Source organism: Lissotriton helveticus, chromosome 4_1 (genome assembly GCF_964261635.1).
Source record: "Lissotriton helveticus chromosome 4_1, aLisHel1.1, whole genome shotgun sequence".
Lineage (NCBI taxonomy): Eukaryota > Metazoa > Chordata > Amphibia > Caudata > Salamandridae > Lissotriton > Lissotriton helveticus.
This window is the reverse complement of record NC_136063.1, coordinates 1127009196-1127020809: the sequence shown is the minus strand read 5'-3', so window position 1 is coordinate 1127020809 and position 11614 is coordinate 1127009196. Positions and strand designations below refer to the sequence as shown.

The 11614-nt window shown below is 49.3% G+C and overlaps 1 long non-coding RNA gene across 1 annotated transcript in view; it reads left to right on the top strand.

Moving 5' to 3' along the window:
• The first annotated feature begins 11476 nt into the window (after positions 1 to 11476).
• Positions 11477 to 11614, top strand: part of LOC144827449 (uncharacterized) — a 1076-nt gene continuing 938 nt past the window's right edge. Inside the window, exon 1 of the long non-coding RNA XR_013610191.1 lies at positions 11477 to 11614. This exon is cut by the window's right edge and continues 88 nt beyond it. This is a non-coding gene — a long non-coding RNA (uncharacterized LOC144827449).

The window sequence follows — 11614 nt, the reverse complement described above, 5'->3', positions numbered from 1 at the left end:
ATCCTCCTGAGTGTCAGCTTCACTCAGAGCAATTGGTTAAATGTAGCCCTGACATCATAAAGCTACAGAAGGATGTCATCTGACATGAGGGCCAATCAATTGTCTATCAAGCAATAGAATACCTTCATCATAGTGTTAAAATTGGTAGCAGAGTAGAGAGGATGCCCGGCTGAAGACTAAAATAGTGGGATCAACAAATAGGCATTATTTTAGATGTGTACATTTTTTTGAAGGTGTGGTTGAACATAATATTCTCGACTTGACTATTCATTAACTGGCGGGGCCGTGCTAAAATGAAGATGTTAGAATCTGTAATTCATACTTTTACTTATTCGCTTTAACTATAGCCTAGACCTTCTTGACTCAACTTATCAGATGAGTTAATTGATATTGGTGTACCATAATCTAAAAGATTTGCATTGAGAAGGGTACGCAGTGACATGTCTGGCAATCAGATCTTTTAATCCATGTCCAAATACAGGTGCTAGATTGGAGTAGAGAGTGGTTATAAATAAGACATAGGATGAGAGCTATATGCTAAGTTGAAAACAACTGAGATTTTAATTTATAGTGAGCTGTGGATTTTCACAATATTACGTAAGCCATAATTCTTCTTATTAATGCTGTGTAAATAATCTGTTGTTTGCTCTATTGCATTAATCTGAAAATAATCACGTTCTACTAATAGACTAACAGTGGACTTTTCCATCTGCAGATTATACTGATTGACCAGCAGTGGCAGTATTGCAGAAGAGAATGCCCCTGCATTGCTGAGATGAAGAAAAAAAACGTCATCAGACTTCTGCTTTCACTGATCAATTAATATGGTAAGTCAAACTTAAATGTATTCATTTTGCTTATTTATTAAAAGACCTTCATTGGATCTCAATGTCCTCAGTACCTTTTAGTGGGGTCTTCTGCGTAAATATAATTTCTGTCACCATAGTCTTAATATGGATGACATTATGGAGCTCCTGATAATTAATCAATGACTTTAACGGTCTCCAAGGCTGGCAAAGCCTGCTTTAAATACTTGTGTTAGAAATATGTCATCAGAGGAAATACTGCCTTTGAGGCTAGAATGAGCTTTCTTAAATTGAACCAATGACTTATGTTCTCCTGGATGGAAGCTCATTTAGCCTGTTTCTCTGCACTCTCCATGTGGGACTCTGATACTCAAGATGGATGTTTTTTTATGATACACAGTTCTTGTAACTGAATCGCAAGTTCAGAGGGAGCCCAATGCTTTCAGTGGCGCTCAGTACTTTACCATTAGATGGCCTACTTGCTTTGCAGTCATAATTACAAATAGTTCCCTTTTTTAATATTTGCTGATGCCTAATCCTCCTGAGTGTCATCTTCACTCAGAGCAATTGGTCAAATGGAGCCCTGACATCATAAAGCTACAGAAGGATGTCATCTGACATGAGGGCCAATCAATTGTCTAGCAAGCAATAGAATACCTTCATCATAGTGTTAAAATGGGTAGCAGAGTAGAGAGGATGCCCGGCTGAAGACTAAGATAGTGGGATCAACAAATAGGCATTATTTTAGATGTGTACATTTTTTTGAAGGTTTGGTTGAACATAATATTCTCGACTTGACTATTCATTAACTGGCGGGGACGTGCTAAAATGAAGATGTTAGAATCTGTAATTCATACCTTTACTTATTCGCTTTAACTATAGCCTAGACCTTCCTGACTCAACTTATCAGATGAGTTAATTTATATTGGTGTACCATAATCTAAAAGATTTGCAGTGAGAAGGGTACTCAGTGACATGTCTGGCAGTCAGATCTTTTAATCCATGTCCAAATACAGGTGCTAGATTGGAGTAGAGAGTGGTTACAAATAAGACATAGCCCTGGCTACACACTCTCGTCCACCCTGTGGGCACCGTGCCAAAGTCACAAATGGTACCCACAGGGCCTGCGCTGCTCACAAAACTTGCACAGGTGAGCGTGCAAGGCTCCCGAATGCCGTCCACCAAGCATACAGGTAAGCTGGCCGAATCTATCACACACATACCTGCCGCGCTGCCTGAGCCACCTGTGCACACGAGCCCCCGATGCCGTCCACCACGCATACAGGTAAGCTGGCCGAATCTATCACACACATACCTGCCAGCGCTGCCTAAGCCACAGGCGCACACGAGCCCCCGATGCCGTCCACCACGCATACAGGTAAGCTGGCCGTATCTATCACACATACCTGCCAGCGCTGCCTGAGCCACCGGTGCACACGAGGCCCCGATGCCGTCCACCACGCATACAGGTAATCTGGCCGTATCTATCACACACATACCTGCCAGCGCTGCCTGAGCCACCGGCGCACACGAGGCCCCGATGCCGTCCACCACGCATACAGGTAATCTGGCCGTATCTATCACACACATACCTGCCAGTGCTGCCTGAGCCACCGGCGCACACGAGGCCCCGATGCCGTCAACCACGCATACAGGTAATCTGGCATAATCTATCACACACATACCTGCCAGCGCTGCCTGAGCCACGCATACAGGTAAGCTGGCCGTATCTATCACACACATACCTGCCAGCGCTGCCTGAGCCACAGGCGCACACGAGCCCCCTATGCCGTCCACCACGCATACAGGTAATCTGGCAGAATCTATCACACACATACCTGCCAGCGCTGCCTGAGCCACGCGTACAGGTAAGCTGGCCGTATCTATCACACACATACCTGCCAGCGCTGCCTGAGCCACAGGCGCACACGAGCCCCCGATGCCGTCCATCACGCATACAGGTTATCTGGCAGAATCTATCACACACATACCTGCCAGCGCTGCCTGAGCCACCGGCGCACGCACACGAGGCCCCGATGCCGTCCACCATGCATACAGGTAATCTGGCCGTATCTATCACACATACCTGACATCGCTGCCTGAGCCACAGGCGCACACGAGCCCCCGATGCCGTCCACCACGCATACAGGTAATCTGGCAGAATCTATCACACACATACCTGCCAGCGCTGCCTGAGCCACCGGCGCACACGAGGCCCCGATGCCGTCCACCACGCATATAGGTAAGCTGGCCGTATCTATCACACACATACCTGCCAGTGCTGCCTGAGCCACAGGCACACACGAGGCCCCGATGCCGTCCACCACGCATACAGGTAATCTGGCCGTATCTATCACACATACCTGCCAGCGCTGCCTGAGCCACCGGCGCACACGAGCCCCCGATGTGCCTGGAGACATTATATATGTTGGTACTGTTTGCGCATCAATGCAGAGATTGCATGTCTCCTTTCACCGCCTGTCTCAGCGGCTAAGCAGGGCAGAAATTCCAGGAGCTCCAACTTTCCCTTCTTCACACCGAGTTAAAGTCACTACACCCCCCGCCCCCACCTTTGCAAGGCCCGCATCCTCGCGCCAGCTCGCGCATATCTTGGGGCCATGCACCGGACAGGCAGTTTCACCACCAGGCCTGTTGGGGCACACACTCTCGCCCACCCTGTGGGGACCGTGTCAAAGTCCCAAATGGTACCCAGAGGGCCTGCACTTCACAGGCCCCGACGGTACACCCACGCACACTGAAAATTGCACATGTGAGCGTGCAAGGCTCCCAAATGCAGTCTACCTCGCAAATCAGCTGAAATACATTCTGGAAATGTCAGTCTTCGAGGAGCACCATAACAATAATTTCCTTTCTCATATTTTAATTATGGGAGCAAGGTTTCATACACTTACCCCATAGAGGAATCCATGCTGCAAGAAAGGATCGTGGATATCTGGGAAGCACCAAACTGTTCAGAGCTGTGGAAGTAATAAAATTTAGTGTAGACTAAGCCTGGCATTTTTGCAGACTGCCAGGTGGGTGGAGACCTGCTTCCATTGATTCTATTGGCTACACCTTTCTGTAGGGAGGGGTTAACACTAGGGAGGTGTAATCCTACTGTACTTTAGCCAATGGAATCATTGCAGGTAATGTCCCACCCCCTAACTATCTGTTTAAGTAGCAGGGCATCTTCCCACTAACATCCTGTGCTTGAGCTCCGCTGAGTGCAGGTGGATATTGGTGGTCAAGATTGTTTATTGCTAGCCAGATAACTTTCTTCTTTAAAACCTTTGGAATGGATACCCCTCTGAGGTAAGTCTATGTGCATGGGCTGTTTTTGCAAAGACTTCTATTTGACGATATTGAATTTGTGTTTTATTTTGTTTTGCTACATTTAACCTGGAAACTGGTACAGCTGTCCAAGTGTTTCAAATTGCATGTCTACTGTATTCCTAATATGTACAAACAGTCGAAAAAGAACTGCACTGAATACAACCTCTTGCTTCAAGGATACACCTGTTCACACATAGCACTTGCATGTGCCACGTGCATCACATGCACTGGCACAAGTAGGATAGTTGGAAGGGTAGAGCTCTCTTTACCAAGGTCATCATTATGTGCGAGCTAACCACGAGTGGGGGGAGCTGCGGGCGAAAAGCAGGCAAGAAATCGGAGCGCTCTTTACCAAGGTCCTCATTAGGTGCGAGCTAACCACGAGTGGGGGGAGCTGCGGGCGTAAATCAGGCCAGAAATCCGAGCGCTCTTTACCAAGGTCCTCATTAGGTGCGAGCTAACTACGAGTGGGGGGGAGCTGCGGGCGAAAAGCAGGGCACACAACTTGCACAGGTGAGCTTGCAAGGCTCCCAAATGCCGTCCACCACGCATACAGGTAATCTGGCCGAATCTAACACACACATACCTGACATCGCTGCATGACCCACAGGCGCACACGAGCCCCCGATGCCGTCCACAACGCATACAGGTAAGCTGGCCGTATCTATCACACACATACCTGACATCGCTGCATGACCCACAGGCGCACACGAGCCCCCGATGCCGTCCACCACGCATACAGGTAATCTGGCCGTATCTAACACACACATACCTGCCAGCGCTGCCTGAGCCACCTGTGCACACGAGGCCCCGATGCCGTCCACCACGCATACAGGTAAGCTGGCCGTATCTAACACACACATACCTGCCAGCGCTGCCTGAGCCACAGGCACACACGAGCCCCCGATGCCGTCCACCACGCATACAGGTAATCTGGCCGTATCTATCACACACATACCTGCCAGCGCTGCCTGAGCCACGCATACAGGTAATCTGGCCGAATCTATCACACACATACCTGCCAGTGCTGCCTGAGCCACAGGCGCACACGAGCCCCCGATGCCGTCCACCACGCATACAGGTAATCTGGCAGAATCTATCACACACATACCTGCCAGCGCTGCCTGAGCCACAGGCGCACACGAGGCCCCGATGCCGTCCACCACGCTTACAGGTAATCTGGCAGAATCTATCACACACATACCTGCCAGCGCTGCCTGAGCCACCTGTGCACACGAGCCCCCGATGCCGTCCAACACGCATACAGGTAATCTGGCAGAATCTATCACACACATACCTGCCAGCGCTGCCTGAGCCACAGGCGCACACGAGGTCCCAATGCCGTCCAGCTGCGTGCGAAAAGCAGGCCAGAAATCCGAGCGCTCTTTACCAAGGTCATCATTAGGTGCGACCTAACTACGAGTGGGGGGCAGCTGCGGGCGAAAAGCAGGCCAGAAATCCAAGCGCTCTTTACCAAGGTCATCATTAGGTGCGAACTAACTACGAGTGGGGGGCAGATGCGGGCGAAAAGCAGGGCACAACACTTGCACAGGTGAGCATGCAAGGCTCCCGAATGCCCTCCACCACGCATACAGGTAATATGGCCGTATCTAACACACACATACCTGACAGCCCTGCATGAGCCACAGGCACACACGAGCCCCCGATAGGCCTGTAAGACATCACATATGTTGGTACTGTTTGCGCATCAATGCAGAGATTGCATGTCTCCTTTCACCGCCTGTGTCAGCGGCTAAGCAGGGCAGAAATTCCAGGTGCCCCCACGTTCCTGCCCTCACGCCGAGTTAAAGCCACTCGACCCCCCCCCTTTTTCAAGGCCCGCATCCTCGCGCCTGCTCGCGCATATCTTGGGGCCAAGCACCGGACAGGCAGTTTCACCACCAGCCAGTGTGGGGATGTCCCTGAGCCATGTCTGGGGATATCCCTGAATGATGTGTGGTAGTGTCCCTGAGTGATATGGTGGTGTCCCTGAGTGATCTGGTGGTGTCCCTGAGTGATCTGGTGGTGTCCCTGAGTGATGTGGTGGTGTCCCTGAGTGATGTGGTGGTGTCCCTGAGTGATGTGGTGGTGTCCCTGAGTGATGTGGTGGTGTCCCTGAGTGATGTGGTGGTGCCCCAGAGTGATGTGGTGGTGTCCAGAGTGATGTGGTGGTGTCCATGAGTGATGTGGTGGTGTCCCTGAGTGATGTGGTAGTGTTCCTGAGTGATGTGGTGGTGCCCCAGAGTGATGTGGTGGTGCCCCAGAGTGATGTGGTGGTGCCCCAGAGTGATGTGGTGGTGCCCCAGAGTGATGTGGTGGTGCCCCAGAGTGATGTGGTGGTGCCCCAGAGTGATGTGGTGGTGTTCATGAGTGATGTGGTGGTGTTCATGAGTGATGTAGTGGTGTCCCTGAGTGATGTAGTGGTGCCCCAGAGTGATGCGGTGGTGTCCCTGAGTGATGCAGTGGTGTCCCTGAGTGATGCGGTGGTGTCCCTGAGTGATGCGGTGGTGCCCCAGAGTGATGCGGTGGTGCCCCAGAGTGATGTGGTGGTGCCCCAGAGTGATGTGGTGGTGTCCTGAGTTATGTTGTGGTCCCCCCAGAGTGATTTGGTGGTGTCCCAGAGTGATGTGGTGATGTCAATGAGTGATGTAGTGGTGCCCCAGAGTGATGTGGTGGTGTCCTGAGTGATGTGGTGGTGTTCATGAGTGATGTGGTGGTGTCCCTGAGTGATGTGGTGGTGTCCCTGAGTGATGTGGTGGTGTCCTGAGTGCTGTGGTGGTGTCCTGAGTGATGTGGTGGTGTCCTGAGTGATGTGGTGATGTCCCTGAGTGATGTAGTGGTGCCCCAGAGTGATGTGGTGGTGTCCTGAGTTATGTTGTGGTCCCCCCAGAGTGATGTAGTGGTGCCCCAGAGTGATGTGGTGGTGTCCTGAGTGATGTGGTGGTGTTTATGAGTGATGTGGTGGTGTCCCTGAGTGATGTGGTGGTGTCCCTGAGTGATGTGGTGGTGTCCTGAGTGCTGTGGTGGTGTCCTGAGTGATGTGGTGGTGTCCTGAGTGATGTGGTGGTGTCCCTGAGTGATGTGGTGGTGTCCCAGAGTGAAGTGGTGGTGTCCCTGAGTGAAGTGGTGGTGCCCCTGAGGTAATCTAGCCTTATCTAACACACACATACCTGACAGCCCTGCATGAGCCACAGGCACACACAAGCCCCCGATGGGCCTGGAGGACATTACATATGTTGGTACTGTTTGCAGATCAATGCAGAGATTGCATGTCTCCTTTCACCGCCTGTGTCAGCGGCAGGCGATAAGCAGGGCAGGCATTCCAGTTGCCCCCACGTTCCCGTCCTCACACCGAGTTAAAGCCACTCCACCCCCCCGCCCCCCTCGGCCCCCCACATGTCCCTGAGTGATGTGGTAGTGTCCCTGAGTGATGTGGTGATGTCCCTGAGTGATGTGGTGGTGTCCCTGAGTGATGTGGTGGTGTCCCTGAGTGATGTGGTGGTGTCCCTGAGTGATGTGGTGGTGTCCCTGAGTGATGTGGTGGTGTCCCTGAGGTAATCTGGCCGTATCTAACACGCACATACCTGACAGCCCTGCATGAGCCACAGGCACACACTAGCCCCCGATGGGCCTGTAAGACATTATATATGTTGGTACTGTTTGCGCATCAACGCAGAGTTTGCATGTCTCCTTTCACCGGCACCAGGTACATTGGCACTATTTTGGCATATTTGTAGAAAGTAGAATCACATCTAGGTTCTCTTTCATTTTTTGTTTCATTTGTTTCATTTTTTGTTTTATTGGTTTGATTTCTTTTTTATATTCCACACACATTTTCCCTTCCCTGTCTTTTTGGAAAAAAGGTAACCGATGATGAGATAAGGCTGTTTAAATATGCCAAGTGTCATGCCTCTAGCTCATTCTTAATTTTCTGAAAGGAGTATTTGGACTTTTCAAATTGCCACCTAAAATTAAGAATTCAGAATTGTAACCTAAAATAATGATAATGCTTAATACAATCTCATTTATTTTCTGTAAAATACAATACACAGTTATCCTGGGATAATGCTGTCTAGATATGCCATGTTTCATGCATCTTGCTCATTCATAAAGTATTCAACCTGCCTGTCGACAATTACATGTTTTACACATATATGGTTTTCCTTAATACTTTTTATATCTCTTTCATTATTTCTATGTACCACCAGCCAGTCTGGGGATGTCCCTGAGCCATGTCGGGGATATCCCTGAGTGATGTGTGGTGGTTTCCCTGAGTGATGTGGTAGTGTCCCTGAGTGATGTGGTAGTGTCCCTGAATGATGTGGTGGTGTCCCTGAGTGAAGTGGTGGTGTCCCTGAGTGTTGTGGTGGTGTCCCTGACTGATGTTGTGGTGTTCCTGAGTGTGTTCCTGAGTGGTGTGGCGGTGTCCCTGAGTGATGTGGGGGTGTCCCTGAGTGTTGTGGTGGTGTCCCTGAGTGATGTGGTGTCCCTGAGTGATGTGGTGTCCCTGAGGGATGTGGTGGTGTCCCTGAGGGATGTGGTGGTGTCCCTGAGTGATGTGGTGGTGTCCCTGAGTGAAGTGGTGGTGTCCTTGAGTGGTGTGGTGGTGTCCCTGAGCAGTGTGGATGTGTCCCTGAGTGGTGTGGTGGTGTCCCTGAGTCATGTGGTGGTGTCCCTGAGTCATGTGGTGGTGTCCCTGAGTCATGTGGTGGTGTCCTTGAGTGGTGTGTTGGTGTCCCTCAGGGATGTGGTGGTGTCCCTGAGTGAGGTGGTGGTGTCCCCGAGTGATGTGGTGGTGTCCTTGGGTGGAGTGGTGGTGTCCCTGAACAGTGTGGAGGTGTCCCTGACTGGTGTGGTGGTGTCCCTGAGTCATGTATGGGGATGTTCCTGAGTCATGTGTGGAGGTGTCCAAGAGTGGTTTGGTGGTGTCCCTGAGTGATGTGTTTGTGTCCCTGAGTGTTGTGGTGGTGTCCCTGAGTGATGTGGTGGTGTCCCTGAGGGATGTGTTGGTGTCCCTGAGTGTTGTGGTGGTGTTCCTGAGTGTGTTCCTGAGTGGTGTGGAGGTGTCCCTGAGTGGTGTGGAGGTGTCCCTGAGTGATGTGGTGGTGTCCCTGAGTGATGTGGTGGTGTCCCTGGGGGATGTGGTGGTGTCCCTGGGGGATGTGGTGGTGTCCTTGAGTGGTGTGGTGGTGTCCTTGAGTGGTGTGGTGGTGTCCTTGAGTGGTGTGTTGGTGTCCCTCAGGGATGTGGTGGTGTCCCTGAGTGAGGTGGTGGTGTCCCCGAGTGAGGTGGTGGTGTCCCCGAGTGATGTGGTGGTGTCCTTGGGGGGAGTGGTGGTGTCCCTGAACAGTGTGGAGGAGTCCCTGAGTGGTGTGGTGGTGTCCCTGAGTCATGTTTGAGGATGTTCCTGTGTCATGTGTGGAGGTGTCCAAGAGTGGTTTGGTGGTGTCCCTGAGTGATGTGTTTGTGTCCCTGAGTGATGTGTTTGTGTCCCTGAGGGATGGGTTGGTGTCCCTGAGTGATGTGTTGGTGTCCCTGAGTGATGTGGTGGTGTCCCTGAGTGATGTGGTGGTGTCCCTGAGGGATGTGGTGGTGTCCCTGAGGGATGTGGTGGTGTCCCTGAGGGATGTGGTGGTGTCCCTGAGGGATGTGGTGGTGTCCCAGAGTGATGTGGTGGTGTCCCTGAGTGATGTGGTGGTGTCCCTGAGGGATGTGGTGGTGTCCCTGAGTGATGTGGTGGTGTCCTCGAGTGATGTTGTGGTGTCCTTTAGTGGTGTGGTAGTGTCCCTGAGTGATGTGTATTTGTGCTCCTGAGTGATGTGGTGGTGTCCCTGAGTGATGTGTTTGTGTCCCTGAGCAGTGTGGAGGTGTCCCTGAGTGGTGTGGTGGTGTCCCTGAGTCATGTGTGTTTGCAGGTGGCTGCTTGACCTAAATGAGCCTACCTTTCCTTCAGCCTGGTGCAAACTTTGCAGGTGGCTGCTTGACCTAAATGAGCCTACCTTTCCTTCAGCCTGGTGCAAACTGCCTGTCATGTTAGGTCCTGAAACCCTGAGCTGAAGGATTAGGATAAGGTCACACTTGATGCTTACAATGACATAGCCATCATCAGAGAGCCAGATCATATCCAAAGTTCAACCTGCCTGTCAACAATAAACTGTTTTACAGATATATGGTTTTCCTTAATTCTTTTTATAGCTCTTTCATTATTTCTATGTGTTTATACATAGTCTTTGACTTTTAATAGCAGTATATTTAATGTCATTCTGTTAAAAAAAATATGCTATACTAAATGTGTTTTTTTTTCTTCCTAGCAAAGTCAATCGCATTCCTCTTGTTTGCGTGAAGTGTTTTAAAAACAGTGTGCAGTTGCCACTTCATTTGTCTAGAGTTTGCATGAAGCGAAGCACTGCTGAAGAGATTAGAAAAACAGTCAAAGAAGCTAGAGCCTCCATGATAGACCATCTTGCGAAGGGAAGGATCTACAAATATGAAACTATCAAGCTTCTTATCAATGAAGAGGCCCTGATACCTGTTATAAAAATGTTGGAAACAAATGGTTGTTTCGTTGTTGGAAAGCCTGTTGATCCAGTTGTTGTGTAAGTAAACAATCTTTCGGTAATTATTGTTAGTTTGCTATAATTGTTAGCTCTTTATACATTATCAATTGTTATATATCCTCTATTTCACTAACAGATGATTTAAAAAAAAATTGGGGGGGGGGGGGGTCTCCATTCTATCCATGCATATTGTTGCAACCTTGTAATGAAACCTATGTTTTTTATTACCTTGTATATTTGTCCACTCCATTTTTAAGGCTCAAATATAACCCTTTCTTTTTAGACTTCCTGTGACATCAGAAGAAGAAATGGACGCTGACCTTCAGATAGACTAGGAAGAAGGAACTGAGAAAGAATCTGAATTATATCAACCGTAAGTTTAAATAACCACTATCTGTTTGCATCACCTGCATCTTGGTTAACTATTTAATCTTCAACTGTTTGTTTTCTAAAACGTTTCACCATTCAATTCAACAGCCCAAAAGGAAAATCATGGCAGTCATCCATACGCAAGAAGCTTAGTGACATGGGACTTTACCGGAAGCATTCCTTGGATTGCCAACTTTTAGTTGGTTTCCGGAACTATTTGAAAGAGGATCTCTCCGTCTGCAACTTCAAACAAGAGGTAATATAAAAAGGCTCTTACTACTATAGCTGTTTCTACTGCGAATACTATTAATCATGATTTTCAGCAAATTATATAATAACTGTTCTCTGTATTTTTTTAATTAAAGCTGGAAAATGTAGCAAGATTCCTATATTTCTACCAACCTGAAGAACCAACTATGGATTTCATTAAGAACATCCCTCGGACACGCAAGTTTTTCAATCAGCTAAAAACATCAGGCCTGGCCCAGCAGACAATTGTCAACTACATGAAAAATCTAAAGAGTTTAAGAGAGAGTGAACTTGACCTAT